The sequence below is a fragment of the Psammomys obesus genome, unplaced genomic scaffold (assembly GCF_907164565.1).
Source record: "Psammomys obesus unplaced genomic scaffold, mPsaObe1.curated_primary_1811, whole genome shotgun sequence".
Lineage (NCBI taxonomy): Eukaryota > Metazoa > Chordata > Mammalia > Rodentia > Muridae > Psammomys > Psammomys obesus.
The window spans coordinates 3,665,906-3,686,280 of NW_026585742.1; the positions used below are offsets into that span (position 1 = coordinate 3,665,906).

The window sequence follows — 20,375 nt, forward strand, 5'->3', positions numbered from 1 at the left end:
CCAGAATTATCTGCAAAGTTCAGTGTGATCTTATTTGGGGATTTATAAATGCATGTCAGCACCAGCCTAATTGTGTGCCTGTCTGTGTATGTTTGTATAATTTCTTTGAAATCTGGCTACAAGCTTTGTGTGAAACCATGTAACTTTGGTGATACGGGGCAGCCTTAGGCAGAATGGTCAAAAAGGGTGGCTGTGCTATGTTCAAACTCATGGTTTGTAGAAGGGGAATGTGTTTTCGACCTGTTGATACACACGGTCTGTACATTCTGGAAAATCTCACAGAAGGCCAGCATGTAGATGAGATCTGTCCCTTTCTGGACAGTTGATGGCAGGCATCAAGCCTGCCAGTGAGCAGGCCAAACCATGGAATGCACACTAGCCCTTCCTCAGATCCGGCAGGTACAGCCAGTCACGTCAGGCAAAAGGACTCCCGAGTTCATAAGGCGCGTACTGCTGGAAGGGCAGGAAGGATGTCCTTATCACACAGGTCAAAGTCCATTCTCCACTGTGGAAAGAACTGAAGAGTGAGGGTTCCCTGCTGGAGAGAGCACTCACTTGCTGTACAAGTGTGAAGTCCTGAGTTTCCATCTCCAGCCGTGTTTCTCCGAAGTCTCAGGAGTGGGGCTAAGGGATGTGGTGTGGAGGCAGGAGAATCACTCAGGCTTGCTTGCTTAGCTGGAAACTGGTAAGCTTCAGGTTCAGTGAGAGCCCTCCTCGAGGGAACAAAGAGGAAAATGATTGGACGGGGTACCTGGTGTGCCCACTTGGCCTTTGCACATCCACTGGCATACACTCTACATGTCCCGCTGAGCCACACCCCTGCACTCCTGACAATACCCCCAAGACTCTTAAATTTATACACACGCTACCCCATGTCTCCCGTAGTACCAAACACTGAATAGATAGAAAGGTTCATAGGTGTGGTGCCAGGTGATGCTAGGTGAGAGTTGCATACACCATTCTTTTTATTTGCACCCCCCACCTCACACCAAATGGACAAATCAGTCTTCAAGTGTCCATTGTACAAGTTGGGAATAGTACATGTTTTTCTGAAGCGGTCTGCTGGGGCGGGGCGGGGGGGTTCACACAGCCGTTCAGTGTGAATACTGAGATGACTGAGCACCACTGTGCAGATGTGTTAGATGAACTTGCACACAGAGCTGTCCGGGGGCAGTTGGTGGTATGTGCTGTTGGATAAATATAAGCTGCTGCTGTCCTGCAGGGACAGGAGGAAAATGAAAGATTTATGAGGAAAGCTAGCTTCCCTTCTAAAAGCACACCTCTGAATTCTTTTGTATATTGTATATTTTCTTTGTCTTCCCAGTCCTATGGGTGATGGTTGCTCTTAAAGCAATTGGATATGATTTGAAACTAAGAATTTTTTATTAATTGGTTGCTATTCCTTGGAATAAAAATGAAAAAAAGATTAACAGTGGAAGGATATTAAAAGTGCAATTTGCTCATTTATTACATGAGCAGTTTCGGTTTTATGGAGAGGTAGGCATCATATTAAGGTCCAACTATTTAGCAAGATGTATGAATGATTAATATATGAGAAATTGTGAATTTAATACCCGTCCAAAACTTGTTAGAATAAATGATTTTTATGTTTCCATTAGGTTTTGTGATGGGAAATAATATATTTTATGTAAAAGAAAATCCACATGCTTCTACTTCTTACACTTGGCACTGGATTCCTCTATTACATTTTGAACCCTTTATCTTTAACTGCCTAGGTAATGTGTTGTAATTGAATATATGCTCACATCAATAGCTTCTGTTAGCCAGTGTCCTGTGGATTCTGCTGACATTTTCTGTACATTAGGTGACTGGGCATGGTAATAATGAATCTGCCTAGAGGGCCAGGACTTCTCTTAGAAGGAGTGACAGGGTTGGGGTTATACCTCAAGGGTAGAATACTGCCTTACTATGCAGGAGACACTGGGTTCCAGTCCCAACAAGACAGATAAGAAGGGTAGGATAGATAGAGATAAGAAAAGGAAAAGGAGATACTCCAGGAAGGGAGACCAGGAGACTATCTGATCCAAAAGAAAGAAGGTGTACTTATCGTGATGTAGGGAGGAGAGGAAGGAGGAGGGGGAGGGGGAAGCAGTGAAATTCTAGTCTAGGCCTGTGTGTGAAAAGGGACTAAGAGCTACAATGTACATGTAAGTGGTGTTTCAGAGCTGGGTGTGGGGTGACACCACAGGGCTTGAGGATCTACCACGTCATTTCAGAGAAAGGGGAATAGTATTTTAAATCTAGAATGTGTGCTAAAGATCTGGGAACACAATGCCGGTTAATTCTTCAGGAAGTAGCTAAGATTACGGTGGAAAAAACTAGAATGATGTTAAAATAAAATGAAAACCAAAGTGAGGTGACATGATTTCCGTCATGTTGATTGACAGAGATAAACACAGTTGATAAATACCACATCCGTAAGCAGCACTATCAAAGACCTTTATCAGCTCATGCTGCTATCTGCAGTCATGTCATTGGAAATAGATTTTGAGAACTCTTTGGGAAGCAGTTGGTCAGTTTCCAGAGAGAGAGAGAGTGAGAGAGAGAAGAAATACACATTCTTTTCTCTCAGTGACCCCATTTCAGGGAATTTACCTTCTGGGACTATCCCTCCCAACCTCCAATACCTCACTGAGGTTCATGTCTGCAAAGACTCCCTGGGCTGGGGTGAGACTTGACCTCAGTGCCCATCACTAGGAGGTTTGACATGAGACCTGTTTGTGTAATGGGGAATACGCAGACATACATAGGACAGAAGGTCACCCCACGTGCTCATCTGCATGACTCAGTCTACACATGGAGTGAAAATTCTGTGTCTGCCGTGGTCTAGAGGAACTGTTAGCATGGGTGGGTAACTTGGGAAGTAGGTGCCAGAGAGAATTCTTTGCATTTTCTTTTGCTGCAGAGTCGCCTTCTCTTCCAGCCTTGGCATGGACTCTCTGATGTCTTAGAATGCTGAAATGTGTGAGCCAGCATAGTCTGAAAGTCTTTGATGCTTATTTCAGTTGTTTTGTGATCTTAGAATTTTTTAAGGCAATGGCAGGTTTTCTAGGACTAAAAGGATCTTTCTGTTCTTTGCCATCAAGGAAGGTCAGTTTACTTCAGGCATTGGAAAGGTCTTCTTTACTCTTTGTTTTCGGGGGTGCATGGGTATGTGGGAGCACTGGAATTGAACCCAGGGCCTTGCAATTGTTAGAGAACATGCTAACATGGAACTACATGCCCAGGCCTGTGTTTTGTTCTGTGACTGACAGGTGCTTAAAGTCACACGTGTTTTCCTCTTGAGGGGTGACTTTTTTGTAGCTTGTTACAGGTTGTAGTAGAGTAACACAAAAGGGCTTTTCTGTTTATTGAATTTGAAGTTTATTGTTTTTGCCAAGGGAACAATATTTCTATTTAAAGATGTTATTGATTACATGGTGTGTGGTGTCAGTTTAAAAGGCACTGCTGTATTAAAATGCAGTATTTTTAATGAATGCAGAGGATTGAGAGGATGAGTATGTGTTGGCAGGGATAGAGACTGCGATTTAAGACGTTATTTTAGGAAGACTTTATGCCAGTGTATATGTGTGTGTGTGTGTGTGTGTGTGTGTGTGTGTGTGTGTGTGATATGTCTATACATGCATGGGTTCCTTTGAACAAGGAGGGGGGGCTCAGCCTAAGATTCTGTTCTTCAGTCAGTCCCTATCTTATTTTTGAGGCAGAATCTCGCTGGCTGGGGTCCTGTGTATTAGGCTGGGCTGGCCAGCCCGGGAGGACAGGGACCTGCCTGCCTGTCACCCTGGTGGAGCTAGACTTTCAAGAGCAGGCCACTGTGGCTTTTGACATGGGTCCCCAAGCTTGGACATCACTTCATTGACTAGACTGTCTCCCCACCCTGTGGAATATGCATTGGCTTTGCCAGGGATGCCCAGAGAACAGACCTTTTCACACCATTCTGTACTGAGGGTTCCGATTCCCCTCATTCTTAGGTGGTCAAAGCAAACGTGAGATCACTGATGGACTTTTTTTCTTTTTTAAAGTGATTGATAGATATATTCTGCAAACCTGAATTAGCAATACAAAAGCATAAAAGGGTACAGAAATGTAAAAACAAGTGATGAAGAAATTTCTTGTTGCACGCAAAAAAAAAAAAAAAAAAAAAAAAAACCTGTAGGAAATAGGAAAGTTTGATCACTGTTTGATCACTGTTTAAATACAACTGCTGAAACTGACTTGGTCAAACCTATACACTAGCTTTTAATATACTGTAATTAATTATGGGCAAAAACAAGTCATTCTGGACTCCTCAGCACTTGAATGCATGTGCAAATCCGTATTCACACTTGGACTGCCTTCTCTCTATTTAACTTCCAGTTTCAGATGCCAGAAGTCGAAGCCTGACACATTTCTTTGGGTTTTATGTGCACAACCACCACAAGACAGTCAGAGACTGCTGGTGGGATCTAAGCCCGTAAAGTAAGGGAGATAAAAATATGGAACGCTTCACAAATTTGCACGTCTCCTTGCGCAGGGGCCATGCTAATCTTCTCTGTATCGTTCCAATTTTAGTGTCGTGCTGCCAGCCAAGCACCTGACGGGCACCTTAATCACGCATTTATCACAAACCTAACCGTATGCTCATTTCTAATGGGAGCCTCTGAGCTCCCTTTCAGGATGCCTTTTTACTGAGGGCTGTTCGTGCCCATGGGGCCCCATGCTTTGGTGTGTACGTGCACCACAGAGTGCGTAGCTCCACCAGTAAACATGTCTGCAGTGGAAATGCCTGAACTCCTGTGCCCTTTCAGGGGAGAAACTCTCCCTTTCTAGCTCTTTCTGGCAACACAGTGGCTGCGAACAGTTTTTTTGTGAAAGGTGATGTTGGCTTCTGTCCCATGCACGAACAGGGTCCCTGTTGAAATCTCACTATTTTCCTACCTGAAACAGTCTTGGGACCTGAAAGCACCGAGTTTATGTGCTTTAATATTCTCTCCAGATGGTGAAGAGGAAGGTGGAGTCTCGCTGGGCCTGGGGAGGGTATGTCAGAGGGACAGGTTTTGTTGGGGTCAGGACACAACTGTCTCCAAATATGGTAGTGGCGTGTATATGACAACACTGTGAAGGGAAGGTCGCTCCTGGGTTCTCTCACCTTATCCCAGCAGCAGATGGGGGACCTAGGAAGGAGTCTCTTGAGAGATTTTATACTGTGTAGTTTGACTGTATTTGCTGCTGCTCCTATCCTCATTTTTTTCCCAGACCCACTCTCTGTCTTCCATGATTTCTTGTCCTCTTCAAAAAACAAAGTACAAACAAACAATAAAAACTACAAGGGAACTACCATATATATGTGAACCATTGAGGTGGTTCTTCCTTACCCAAAGCTGTCAACTGTCAGAGGCCCTTCCCTCGGGGGTGGGCACTCATAGGCCCGCCTCCTCCCATGCTAGAATGTTAATGCAGTTGATCTTGTGCTGACTGTCAAGCTGCCCATGAGTACTGGAGTGTGTCAGTCCTATCCTGTTCTAGAGACATTGGGTTTTGCTCTGGTCCTCCCTGAGCTCTGCCTGATGTATGTATGTGTTTTCCCATTTGTGGCTAAACACTTCATTTGATGCTCTGTGTACTCTCACCACTTATGGGGGGGAAGGGCTTTTTAAAATCTATAAAAAGGTGCCGTGGTCCGGTGTCTGGCTGGAGGAGGTCCAACAGCTAGGATTCTTCCTACTTTGGTCTTCTCAGTTAACACTTTTTCTGTCAGAACTACCCAACTTTGCCTTTAGAGCCTTACAGATAGTATGTAAATGACTGGGCGGGGCAGTGTGCCCATGAAACTTTATTTACATCAGCACACACAGTGGATTGGGTTTGTTGGTAGTGATGGACAACTGTGTGCCAGATCCCCCTGGCCCACAAAGCTGGGCAAGTTAGATTTGCCCCATGGGCTTGGACTTCTCATACCAGGAAGGATCCCCCCAACTTCTGGTTATATGGATTAGGTGTTGATATTTTACTATGTTACAAATGGATTCTGAGAAAATTTTAAACTCGGTTAATTTAAAACATTATTAAGACCATAGCCTGTTCCCACAAAAGGCCTATTTTTATGAGAAATAGTTATTTTCCAAACCAAGAAATATTAATCCGGAGAGTGGCTATATGCCTTTTTTAACATCCAGTTCAGCAGACAGATGTTGTTTGCACTCAGTCTGTGCTGGGGTTAAAAGTCGTGTAGTCTTTGGAACTGTCCCCTTTGTGTCACTGAAATCATCTTAGGGACTCCTGGGGCTTTGGTAGGGACTGCATGTTGAGAATGTCCGTTCTCTAGATGTCATGGATGAAAATTAATTTACCTGGCAAATGCCATTTCAAAGTTCTTTTGTCATCCCTTTCTGACCGTGGTGCTGTCTAGCCCCACATGTGCGGTAAAGGGCATTTAGTCCTGCGGTAGGAGCCGTGAAAGAAGGCTTGCTGTATTTTCTGAGACAATTGTCACCTTAGCTGAAATTGGCTCTGCCTACATCACAGTAGCATTTTACTACAGTAGAGAAACCAAAGCTAGGCCGGAGTCTGAATTCACTGGAGTAAAAGAGAGCTGCCTCTGCACAGGAGAGTGCTGGGGATGACAAAGGCTCTGCAAAGAATGATTTGCATCGAGTTGGAGAGGCTGAAACTCTCCCAGAAAATTGGGTTACATACAAAAGGAGGCTGAGCCTTGGAGTGGCTGCTTTTCCAGGTGACTTTGGGATTTTCAAGAGCCACTGTCTCATAGAGGGCTTTTAAGGGCCCTTGAAATCCAGGGGTCAAAGAGCTTTGGAAGTTTGGAGTGGGGTAGGATACACATTTAGCTTCTTTCTCATTTGGTCCTAACTTAGTGAGGAGGGATTTTCCCATCCTGCCCCTCCTTCTGCCTCTCTCTGCCTCCGTGGATTTTCTTAAGCTCCCTGGAGCTGACTTTCCAAACAAGAAGTAAGTCAGCTCACAGGTCCCCAAGGCCATGCTGTGAGATCTCGCTACAACCCTTTCGTGTTTTCCCACACAGAAGAGCAAAATTATTTTTAGCTGAATCTGTTTTGTTCTTAGGTACTTGCAAGTACACAGAAGGGGGTGGGGTGCAGTTGCAAATCAGTTGAACATGTTCAACAGTGGGATTTTGCATAGGTCTGACTAGATGGAAATGAATTAAAGTCATCCAGCCCAGTGCCGACGCTTGTACCTAATTGTCTCTCTTTATATTTAGCACAACTTTAAAGGAAACTTAAAACTAAATTGGGTTTCGTGAATTCCCCGGTTGCTTATTTTTATTACCTATTATAACATATTTCTGTTTAATTTTCTTCTTCGAGCCGTGATCCTTCAGTGAGCCTCCAACTGTATTTGGAGAATGGCGATGTGAACTTGAGTGTCTTTGGACTTTCAAATTCGGGTTGGGTATCGGGGAGAGGCTGACTGTTAACCTTGTTCTAGAATGTTCACAGTTTGAGTTTTTATCTTCAGAATTCAGGGGACATACCTGTTGTTGTTGCTGTTTTTTTTTTTTTTTCCCCATACTGCTGCGTCATTTCCATTCTGCATATACGCCCCTTTCCCCACTTACGACATCTGTGACTTTTATACTCCACAGGAAATATATATGAGCCCTCCTAACCCCTTTGATCACAAACAAATGCTCATTCCGATCATTACAGCTCCAGCTGTAGGCTCTGCTTCCACACAGGGCACGCTGCCCTGCTTCGTATGGAATCCCAGCAATTAGGGAAGAAGTGATGGCAGTAGGGTAAGACTCCAGGGTCTCTGGAAGCACAGGCAGTATGAGATTTAGCAGTGGTGCTCGTCCAGGCCCCCCCCCCCCCCCACTGGCCCCTTTGTTCTGTTTACTGCTAGCTACATATTTCTTCCTGTGTGTTCCCTAGCATTCTACCATCACGCCATATGGGCCTTCTCTCTGGTGATTAATCAGGCTGCATGCTGGGCTCTCTGATTCACCGGGGACTGTGTTTGCTCATGATCTTGTCAGAACATGCAGAACAGCCGTGTGATGCTTCTCACATTTGCACTCACTGCTAACCAGGCATCTGAGAACTCAGCCGCACACTGGATGGAAGACAAGGGAGGCCGATATGCTGTCTCGCTTCCCAGATCTCTGCTAGGCTGCGTTGACGAGGGCCAGGCACATTGGCTTGTTGCTCTTAGGCCTCTAATTTTGTGTTAAAATAATGATAATAATAAGAATGCTGTGTCCCCCCCCCCCTTTGTCCCAAAGTTGGGGCATTAAAGAACCCTCAAATCCACTGGCCAATTCATACCTCTTACAATGGGTTAATGAAAAGGAGTTGAGATCTGTTTTTAGGACTTGCTATCACTATAATGATGGTGAGGGAAATAATAACAGCCTGGGTGCTTTCAGAAGCCAAAACACAACAAACAGAGTTACAAACCTAATTGGCTTTTATTCACAATTTAGGAACCAGGGCAGTCTCCGTCCTGCAGAATAGAGAGCACTTCCACTGGGCCTGAGGCCCAATAGCAGGCTTTATAAGGCAGGAACAAGAAAACAGAAACAACAATTTTCAAAAGCAGAGTTTCTCAGCAGGTTTCGTTGGGTGACCTTTTCTTGGTCAGATTTCAAGACTGGGCACTTTCTCTGACTCAGACACATTGGGTCATTTAGATTTCTGGATTTTGGATTCAAAATGTTCCCTCAGTTGCTTCTATTTGTTGAGTGCCATTTAATATGATTAACTCCATTTTTTGTTGGGTTTGTTCTGTCATTATGAACCATGGCATCACATTACCTTTGTTCCCCAGTGCTGTGAGGTATTGTGGTAAGTCTTCATTTGTCCTTGATCTGGCTGATGGCTCAGTGGGTAAAGTGCCACAGAAGCGCAAGGACCTGGGGCAGGACATCCAGAATCCAAGTAAAGCTGAATGTGCTATTGTGGGCCTGTAATTCCAGTGGATCTAGGGTGAGATGGGAGGAGGAGGCAGGATGTCCTAGAGGCTTCTGGGCCAGCCAATCAGGTGTGCTCAATACTGAATAAGAGACCCTATCTCAATCAAGGTGGAAACTGAAGTATGACATCCACATAGCTGCTGTAGTATGTATTTACTGACTCTGCACACACACGTGCACACATACGCTCGAATGCAAATATTTTAAAAAGAAAAACTTTTATCCATTGTTAAGCCATGCCATGTTTAGTATATTTACTATAGTATGATGAAGTAGAGACCCTAACTGCCTTCCTTTTAGAGGAGAGTTATTAAAGATGTAGGGGGAAAAATCATCTATTCTCGAGTCGAGAAGTTGCAGAGTTACTTTTGTAAAAATGCTTTCACAGTTTAGTTATTTCTGTAACTATAATTTTGCTATTGAATTAAGGGGTACACCCCTTTCATCTTGGCACGTGCGCACGCGCGCGCGCACACACACACACACACACACACACACACACACACACATCCCACAGACCTTCATTTTGTGGCTGGAACTACCTGAGTGACAGTCATCCAGAGTGAGACAGGGAGCACTGCCCACTTCACTGTGCCCACACACTTCACCAGGTGACCGCTGGTCAAGCAGTAGATCCGTACTATGTTTTCTCTTTGGTGGCGGGGTGGGGAGCCTGGTGTTTCTGTAAGCTTTACTGCCTACTGCTGGCAGAGAAGCAAACTGCAGGAGGCAGGAAGAACCCAGTTCAAGGTGACTTCGCTGGGCTGCTTCAAACTTCTGGAGTCTGACCCTGAGTATTTTATTTTCGACATATTTAAACACAGAGCAACTTTGGGAAAATGTTTTCCTTGTGACAGTCATGACAACAAAGCTTAAGGCATGACTACATCGACATGCCTTTGCAGAGTACACGTCTTTTGCAAAGTACCTGTGACCTCTTCCATAAGAGTGTGCAAGTAAGAAAGCAGGCTCAGGGTAAGGGTCTAAGGAGGAAGAGTTTGTAATAAGCATAATCCTGAACGCCTTTGCTAAGTGCATGGGACCTCTTTCGGAAGGATGGGTTCTATTGACTGAGAAACAGGGCTCAGTGCTCAGGAGTCTGGGGAGTCTGGTGAAGCCTGGCTTTATAGAATAGCAGAGATTACCAAGCTGTAAACGGCATGCACTCCAGCCTTCTGGAAGGAACAGGCAGTTATCCCTTCTGCTGAAGAGAAAAACATGCATGTTTAACATTCTGGTTTCTCTAGTACTATCTTTGAGCATGAGGACCTCATGCCCTTCGACAGGTGTCCTGTATCTACTTGCTCATGAAATGTCTGTGCAGATCACTCACTAAGTAATGCAGGCTATGTGGCCTTCAGTGCACACCGTTAGTGTCGACAGATGGCCATTTACTTGTCCTCTTACTGCTAGGCCTTTGATTCCTCTAGCCTAGGCCTTCAAGTGTAAAGAACATCCTGGCAGTGCGTGTTGGAGCCTGTTTGTGTGCAGTGCTCATAAGAGTAACAGAGACATGGTTTCATAGTTTGCACTTGAACCTGGACTCTGTTGCCAGAACTCTTGCTACTGTTGTTGTTGGTAATGACAAAAATCTCATTTTCCCCTCATGTGATGACTTGGTGGCTTTCTGTCAGAGTTCAGTGGATTGGCCTTTTGAGGTGTTTCCTAGCAACCAGTCTTTTGCCCCTGTCATCCAAGTATCAGGTCATTATACTACCTATCTTTTTCAAAATTCTGGACTATAGGAAACTTCTTATCAGTATTACTCAGAGCATACAAGGCTTTGGAAAAAGTTCAGGTTTCAGTGATGGGAATTTCTACAAGACTGAGATTGAGGGAGATCTGTGCTCACTTTTGCTGGTTTGTGATTAGATTTTGGTTGACATCATTTAATAGCCTGGCTGCTAATGGCCCAGCGAGTGGTGTTCAGAAGCAGTAGAATATCTTACACAGCTCCTATGCAGGCAATACCATCTCTTTCTATGCTTCTTTTCTGCTGTTTGTTGTGAGTCTTCTGAAGCCTCTTAGCTTTTCCTGGTTTTTTGGATGGGGGTGGGATTGCATCAATTCCTTCTCTTCCTTTGATAAGCTGAAGGATGACTCTCATTTGAGAAATATTTGTATTAAATATGTTTGTATAGGTTTCTCTGAGCTTAGTCATACATCTTGGCTTAGGATTCCTTGATTATAAAGGATATTTGCAATTCTAATATTAACAAAAGCTCAGCTCTGCCCTTTGAAGGAATAGCCTTTTCCTGCATTGGGTTGTTCATTGTTGAAATATGGTCTTTCTGTCCTGAAAGAAAGCTGGGCTCACTCCGAGGAGTGATATGCACAGAGCTGAAGTGCTTGCCTGGGTACACTGATGAGGTGTGGGGCCTCTTCCCTGATGGGACTGTCCAGAGCAGATGGTTCCTCTCTATGTCACAGCCACTTTGAGGCAGCCGTGTGTTAGGAGTGTGAAGTTAGTGAGACATAGTCCAGTGAATTTCAGCTCTGCCTTCCTCAGACATACTGGGAGGGGGCTGGATTCAATATGGTGACCAGTAGGTAGGAGAAGCCAAAATTGGTCCCCTGGCAGGCCAGGTAATTTAATGGTGAAAAATGTGGGTTCTGAAGCTAGACAGCCAGGTTAGAATCTCAAATCTGTGTGGGCCAATTTAAAAAACCCTTCTTCTTGGGTCTGCCCATCTCTTAGAGAGGTGCCCTAACTGTAACTTCCATCAAGGGTTGTCTAGAGTAGCGTGCTCCAACCCTGCTATTATTGGAGTCTTTTTTCCTATTGAGGAGGGCAGTCCTGGGTTTTGGGTGATATTGAGCATGTTGCTTCTGCCCCATAGATTTCCAGCAGTCAGACATGGAAAATACCTCCATTGTTGTTGTCAAATGTCCTCATTTGGCTATGAGACCCTTTGGTCTCATGCCAGATTATTTAAGAAGCTGTCATGGTAAAATTATTGGTCAAGTATTCTTTTACATTAACAGAAGAATTTTTTTGGAGTAAGCCAGAATACTTTTCCATTGCCCACAACATACAGGCATCATCATCATACCGTTGATGTCCTCTTTTCAGTGAGGTGCTTGATAAATGATCACTCCGGCATGCCTTCTGCTCCTGGCTACTGCAAACAACAGGCCTGGCGTCGGCCCATTTGCAGTTCAGCTTCCTGGGTTTGTGCAAACAGGCTCTCATTCTTGTGGTCCATTTTCACAGTAGAGTTGTTAAAGCCAAGTGGTCCTGCAGAGAGTGTGAGCACACGCTTGTTGGAGGTGTGGGCACAGGTGTCACAGTGGGTGAACTCCGTTGATGAGATGAAGACATGGAAGGCGGAGCCCCAGGTCTGGGCTTATCACCCATTACTGGTTGCACACTCAGATTTAAGGGGTGGTGTTTGGCGCACCTAAAGTGTGAAGTTAAGTTAGTGAAGATGCCTGGGATGGGTGTGAAGAATAGATGGAAATAACACTTCTGAAAAGGCAGATGGAAGGTAGGGAGCCAAACTTCAGTGTCTGCCTGGGCTTGATTGTTTTGGGTTGGGAGGAGGTGGATGTTGGGAATGTAGGCTGGTAAACAGATTCTTCATTTCTCTTTCTTTGTCAATAATACTATTATCATTTTTTTTAATTACTGTTTTTGGGTTTGGATTTTATGGGAAAGTTAAGGGAAAACTGAATGGCTGCTGTACAGCAGCTCACTTTTAAGTTTATCCAGTGAGAATATTTGTTTGTTTTGAGGCAAGGTTTCATGTAGCCCAGGCTGGCCTCTAACTGGTTTTGTAGTTGAGGGTGATCTTGAACCTCCTTCTTTTCCACCTCTCATGCTCGAATTATCCAGGGACCCCTTTGCATGCTTTAATCAGATTACTTAAAACCAAATAAAAGGTACCATTTCATGTCACTGTTATTATTTAAAGGATATTTTTTGTCACCCAAAAATGTAGATGGATCAAGTCATAACTGTATAATATAGGAGAGCCCTGTAAGAAGATAGCCAGAGATCCTAATGCTGTGTTGCATCTCTAGGGACCCCTATGGCCTTCTTCACCACAGGCCACCACCCTTCCTCTGCATCCTGTGGAATTGCTAGTATTTTTTGCTTATGGCTTGGGTAACAACTCTGGGCTGAGCAGGAGCCTGTGGGACCCCTCATATGTAAGGAGCTCTCATTGATGCCATTTGCTTTTCTTTCTCCTTTACGTCTCTCTCCATCTTTTGCCTTTGAACCTTTCCCATAGCAGACCAGAGTGTAGCAATGCCCACGTTCATTCTCATTCCCTCACTTCTTTAGAGCATTCTTCTCCTTTATTACAGTGATGTCTCTCTATTTCCCCATTGTCCTCACCCCAAGTCCAGAGAAGGATGCATGCAGATTGAGTGTGGGAAATACAATCCTGCTACCATAGACAAAATGCGGCATATCTAATCTGTTGGTACTCTGGCATGACTTGGGCACTCAGAATTAGAATACTTCACTTTAGAATCAGGGTTATTATTAACAAAATTCTTTCTAAAACCCTAAGAGAATGTTAAGATTCAGCTAGGAGTTGTTTCAGTGTTGATGTGCCTGGTATGAGCTGCATCTTCAGTTTAAGTCAAGACTCAGACCTATTTTTCATACTAATCACTTGAAAATGTATACTGACAAAGCATCTATGAAGCTGTTAGACAAGGTAGAGCCTAGTTTCCTGCTTTGGAGAATATGAGCAAAGACTACATTGCTTCAGGTTCTCTTTGTCAGTTTTCTTACTGTGCCGGCATATTAATATTTTATTTATTCTAATTAAAGAAGCAACAAATTAATATGTTGTTGTTTGAAAACTTGTAACAATAACCTCCTTGCTAATACCAAGACCTTCTCGGAAGTAACAGAATTTTTTGTACTTACTTGCAGAGGGAAAGCTCATTTTCAGGTTATACAATGTCCTGTTTATATTGCTGGTAAGCTTCTCTGTCTTCGAATCTCCTTGAAATCTTTGTAAATCATTCTACAACCAGTGGCTTCATCATTGTTAATAATCTACACCGTTCTGCAACAGAATATTCCATTGTGACACAGCTGCCAGGTGTTTCTTGTTGTACACTAAAACAATAAAGTATTCACATAAATGTGTGATTTTACCTGTGGTTAAATAAAAAGAATGATCAATACTAGATTAATTAGTGACTTGCAAAGAAATAGGATATGCGTGTACATTAGGAGAGAGATTTATTATAAAGATTGGCTGTTGTGATAATGGAGGCTAGTGTTGAGACCTCAGGTCAGCAAGCTGAAGATAAGGTAAAGTAATATGTAGTTCTGTATCAGGACATGACTGTCTGCTTCTTAAGTATTAGTTTGAAGGCAGGAAAATCATATTCCAGATTGAAGGCAACCAGGCAGGAAAGCCTACCTTTCCTTAGATGTAGACCATTCTTTCTGTCTCCTCAAGCCTCCAAGTGACTGAATGAGGCCCACACCCGTGCCTCCTTCACTCGGTGTGCAGCCACCCCCTGACAGTTACACCAGAATAATGCTCTGCAGATGCCTGACCGTGGGTGGCCCAGAAGATTTTATGTAGAACATTTGCCATCATCGTATCAAAGAGGAATTTTATTTTATTTTGTTCTGGGGGTTGAGCCTAGGGCCCAGATCTAGGCTACTAATGCGCTCTGCTAAAGAGGTATGCCCACAGTCCATGATATTTTTATTCATTACTTATCAGTTAATTACTACTTCCAAGGCTTCTTTGTGCAGCAGTGGCTGTCCTGGAACTCACTGTGTTTTCCAGGTCGCCCTTCAACTCAGAGGGACCCTCTTGTTTCTGCTTCGCCATAGCTGGTTCTTTCATTTTCATGCACATTTAGCGCTTGTGCTCACCCCTCCCCCCAAGATATCATGCTACTCTGTACTGTTGCCTCTGAATTAGCCTGTGATTAACACGTGGGCTCAGGTCATTCAGGTCTTTGTTCCTAAGAGAACTTTTCTTTACTGTTCCGGTATCCCATTAATGTATCCCTCCATCACCACCGCAGGTGCTTATACTAAACAAATCCTATCTGTCTATAAAAGTAGAGGTGTTTTCTTAGGCTAAAGTGGCCATTAGGTATAGTATTATGGATGCTTTTATTTTCCTAGAAAAAGGTTTTACTTCTAGTTTCACTGTCACCAATAGTTTGTTGTGATTTGAGTTATGTTATGCGTTTACATGGTGAAAGGAAAGAAAACAACCCAGACTCACATTGAACACATGCAAATATTTTGTCATAGTTGCTTATAAGATTATTTTCTAATGGAGAAAACACTAGAGAGTTACTTAGTCACTAAACATTCATACTTCTTCTTTCTCTAGCCAAATTAATATCTTGGTTTCTCCTATACCAAGATATATGTATGTAGCAAAATGACCAAAACTTAGAGAAGCCTATGACAGAGTTAGTGACTTAGGGACAGCTGAGTGAGCCCTTTGTGTGAACTCAAGCTTCTGGGATATTTTGTGGACCTCCTGCTTCATCCTCATGGGTGCCGGGCTTGTAGGTGTGCACCATCACACCAGACTCCAGCTTCTGGAATCATCACCTGGAACACTCACCCTTCTCCTCTCAGTCAGTCTTTTGTTGTTCCCTTTCAACTTCACACTGTGGTAGTTTGATTGAGAAATGTCCTCAGTGGGCTCAGGCATTTGGGTACCTGCTTCCTAGCTGGTGACATGTTTGGGGAAGGGTCCAGCCTTGCGGGAGGATGTGTGTCACTGTGGGTGAGCTTTGAGAACCTGTAGCGTCTGCCTGCTTCCAGTGTGCTCTGCTTTGTGTATGTGGTTGAACGTATGGTCCCCGCTCCTGCTGCCATGCTTGCCGCCTGCTGCCCTGCCTTCCTGCCTCGGTGGACTCTCAGGCGCCTGGAGCCATTAGCCAGGACAGACGCTTCATTCTGTACCTTGCCTTGCCTGCTTGTTGTTCTCACAGCGAAAGGAAAGCACTGGATGCCTCTGGTGCCTCTCACATTCCTAGAACGCATGTCTTTGAGTGCCAAGTTTAAGTTCTTACCAGCGTTAGAGCCAGGAGTTGGTTTTCGGTTCCCGTGCCACACGTCTTGCTGAAGCTGGAGGACGGAGTGTGAAAGTGATGCCAAGGAGCGTGCCTGGGTTCAGGTCGTTCTCCTCCTCCTAGATTTTAGTGTCAGGTGGGTTTTCGAAAAGTGGTAATATCTGGGGCTAAATGGAGACTCAATTCCAAAGTGCTGCTGCTTTCATCCCCGGTGTTACAGGCAGTGTGTTCCAGTTCTCGGTTCATCCAGGGTGGTCACCTTGTCTGTTACCCGGCAATGAGGCGTCCACAGCTCTATTAAATGGCCCGCGAAAGTTATGTGCCCATTTCCACTTGTTATTAGACATGGCGCTAATTGCACGGGTGATTTAAATGTTAAAAAGGCATTAAAGCATTTGTTGTAATAATTAACAAAGGAATTGGTAGGTTACAAATGAATGATAATGTCGTATTTTTAAAGTATAGTATGGCCTATCTTTGTCCAGTGGTGTGGTTATGAGACATTAATATACAAATGGGAGATTTGAACTGAATGATCTCTAAGCTCGTTTCAAGGAAGTCCTCTCTGGTTCCTGAAGTATGAGCTCTGCAGCTATTAACATGCTTTGTGAGGTGTCAGCTCTGCCCATTTGTGCATTCCCTATGGAGAAGTCACCGCCTACCACCCATTGTCTTACCCCAAAGTGTCAGCTGAACTTGGAGAGAAGGCTAGACACTTCCTGCTCTCCTCCTCTTATTTTTCACCCATAGAAAAGCCTGGTGTTTTGCTTGTTTTTTTGGTAAGCAGAGACTTGTGAACTAAAGAAGAGCTTTTAGCTTTTCTGCTCGCTGTGATGTAAGTTCTGTCTGGTGGGCTGTAAGGAAGGCCAGTGTTTCCAGAGGTTTCCTTAAAGGGAGAGCGGTGGGTCCTTCGACTCCTTTTTTCTATTGCTGGATAGAATGTGGACATGGTGCTGTGTTTTAGAGCCACAAGACAGAGGCAGTGGATCTTCTCTGTGTGTCCTGTTGTGATGAATTTCTACCATAATATTTTTATTGATTATTTGTAAATTTCACATAATGCACCCTGATCACATTCATTTCCCAGGAGGAGGAAGAAGACAAAAAAAAAAACAAAACAAAACAAAAAAAAACATCCAATTTGTCTTGTCCATATATTCATTGGACTATGGTCAGACACCTAAAGGCCAGCTCTTTAAAGAAAACTGAATCCTTCCCCACCCCTGCCCTGCCAGAAGTTGTCAACTGTGAAGAGTACATTTCAGCATCCCTATTAAGAGTTATTTGTTTGTTTTTCTACACAAGATTTCTCTGTTTTAGCTCTGGCTGTCCTGGAGACAGGCTGGATTCGAACTGCCTGCCTCTGCCTCCCTGAGTATTGGGATTAAGCATGCCCCGCCCCCCACCTGGCTAGAGTTCTTTTTAGTGGCTTCCTGTGATGATGATTCCTTCCAGAAATCATCTGGAGGTCAAAACTGCAGGCATCCTTTGCTTTCCAAAGTGTGCAGTTGGAGAAAGGTTATTCCTGTTGCTTCCAATGAGAGACTCACATGCTTGCTCAACAAGGGACTCATCCCCTTGAGGCCTACCCTTCAAGGAGGCCACATCCTCTTGATAGTGTGGTGTGTTCCAGCATGACACGCTACCTGCTGTAAGCTGCATGGTGGCAGAGAGAAAGAAAACATGTTTATTCAGATCTTCTTTGCCTTGGTATTTGTTCTCTGGCATTTGACACTATCTTTATATTTGCAAGGGATGGTATGTTTGTATGTTTGCACACAGTAAGCACCGAATGTGTGGAGTTGAAGCTAGCTAAAGTTTGGAGGCTTTCCTTAGAGGCCTCATTTAGACTCAGCAGTATTGCCAGGCCTTTGGGTCAGGCCTTGGTCCTTCAGTCTGCTCGCCAGGATGAAAGCTCTGACCCTTGACCTCCAGTCCTGTGGGTGGCACTGCTTAGAGGTAACTGTTGTGGAGAGAACACACTTTATCCACCCATCAAAGCTACAGACCGAGGGAGGAATAGATGCCACATGACCAAAAAGAAAAAAAAGAGTGAGTGATGATGTCATGTGACCACTTTCCTGCCACAGTGGATTCCAGTGCAAACTTCTCTTCCTCCAGTAGGCGACCCCTGCCCCCGCCATTTTTTTTCTTTCTTTCTTTTTTTAATGCTTTATTTTCTGCCATTAAGAAGCCAGTGGGGGGCTGGAGAGATGGCTCAGAGGTTAAGAACACTGGCTGTTTTTCCAAAGGTCCTGAGTTCAAGTCCCAGCAACCACATGGTGGCTCATAACCATCTATGGTGAGATCTGGTGCTCTCTTCTGTATAAATAATAAATAATCTTAAAAAAAAAAAAAAAAAAAAAAGAAGAAGAAGAAGAAGCCAGTGGGAACTCTGTTAACCCCGGATGGCTTGGCAGATCCTTATCCATGCTCATCTTTGCACAGGGAACTGAGCACGATGTGAGAGGGATGTAAGACTGTAGTGAATGGAGAGGGGCTCCCTGTGGGACTGGCTGTGGGGACATAGTGTGGATGGGCTTCAGAGTTGCTGGGCAGAGGCACAAGCCCCTTTCCTCTGCTCCCCTTACAAATGCCTGTTTCCTTTTCTCCCAGTGCTGTGAATCTTGTGTCACTTCTGAAGCTCTAACTTCATCTTGAAACTTGAAGAAGTCTTTGTCTTCCTCCAGAGGCCTATTTTTCTGGCTGCGTTAGAGTGTCTCTTTACAAATAATTTACCTATGGAACCCCAGTATCTTTGTGCAGCAGTGTTTCAAGGACAGCTGTGAACTGGAAGGCAGATCAGCTTCTGATACAAAGAAGAAAAGATTATCTGCCCCGTTGCAAACGGTCGATTTCATAGGTACTTTGGATTATTATTATTTTAGTACTGAGTTCATGGATAGTATATAAACAAACTAGGACTGTGTCTCAGAAAACAACAGCTTGTTTATGAGCCGTGCCTCCATGTGTACACACGAACTGTTGCTGGACTGCAGAATGCCCTCTAGCCCAGCATCTTGGAATAAACACGTGCTTTCTCTGTCTTACAAAATTCCCTAATTTTTGAGTGAGCCCTAGCAGCATCTGCTTCATAAACCATTTTGATGACTGGCTTCTTTGTCTTGAGTTAGTTGAACTCTTACTGAAAAACTTGCTGATGGTGTTGCTCATTTAAAAAACAAAGATTTCTCTCCTGTTAATTTTTTTTAAAACGTTGCTTTTGAGACCAAGTGTTATTATGTATACTAGGCAGACTTCTGACTCAGCCATCTCCTAGCCTCCGCCTCCAGAGTAGCTGTAGCGATACCAGCTACTCTGAGATGTGCATCAGCACTGATGGCTTCTTATTTAATTTTCATATGCTCTTCTTTCGAGATTGATCATGCCTTCATTCATGTGTGCGTGTGTGTATGAGTGTGTGTGCGCACACGAGCCCACACATGAGTGTGTGCCTGTGTGTGGCATCTGTGTGTTAGTGTTTGTGCTCATCTTGGAGGGTGTTTGTGCAAGCCTGAGGTTGACACTGAGAGTCTTCTGTCACTCTCCACTGCTTCCTTGAGGCAGGATCTCTTGGTGAATTAGTTCACTGATGTGGCTTTTTTGGCTAGCCAGCTTGCTCTGCAATGCTGGAATTGGCCATTATGGGGTCCTGAGGATCTGGACTCTGATTCTCACACCTGCCCAACAGGCACTTTAAACACTGAGCCATCTCCTTAGCCTCACACATTCTTCTCAGTGAGTGGTGGGTGACATTCTGAGAAACCTATCCTGTGGTGAAAAAAATCTTGGGAGTAGAAGATGAGTCTCTTCTTAACACATCAGTCACCACAGTTAACAGCACAGCAGCATGAGAATGAGTTGGACTGTGTATTGAGAGCCAGAGAAAGCTAAAGGTTCAAATTTAGTTTCAGTGCAAGCAAAGCATGTTCACACTATTGTAATGGAAAAGAAAATAGTCAGTGAAACCATGACAGGTTGGGGACCATATGTAAAATCTTTCCCAGAAACACACATTCACTGTAAACTCTTAAGCCCCAAACCCCATACCTCCCGTTTTTCCATTCCTTTTTGATTAAATCATGCTAAAAAGAAAGAATTGTGAGATCGATGGCAGTAGTGATAGTTTCTTGAGTGTTATAGACAGTCTACAGTCTACCCATGGCCTGATGAAGTGCCTGCTGTCCGGGGCCTGGTCTACAATATCAGGAACTAAGGTTCAAGTTCTCAGGACCAAGACCCAGTCTCTGCCTCAAGAGTGCTGCTGTTGTAAGCCAAAAATCCTTCCTTTCTTTCTCACATGCTTGACACTTCCGGGTGCAGTTAATCTCTACTTGAAGGGGAGCTGGGAGGCATTATGGGAGGAGATGTGTTGATGTTGTGTATGTTGAACGCCCTCAGA

General features: G+C 44.1%; 1 protein-coding gene and 1 non-coding gene across 3 annotated transcripts in view; one reads left to right on the plus strand and one right to left on the minus strand.

The window, feature by feature from the left end:
• Ptprg (protein tyrosine phosphatase receptor type G) overlaps window positions 1-20,375 on the plus strand; it is a 683,725-nt gene that overhangs the window by 123,875 nt on the left and 539,475 nt on the right. The window lies entirely within an intron of this gene.
• On the minus strand, window positions 4,491-4,593 carry LOC129670618 (U6 spliceosomal RNA). Its single transcript, XR_008719233.1, has one exon. It is a non-coding gene; the product is annotated as a U6 spliceosomal RNA (small nuclear RNA).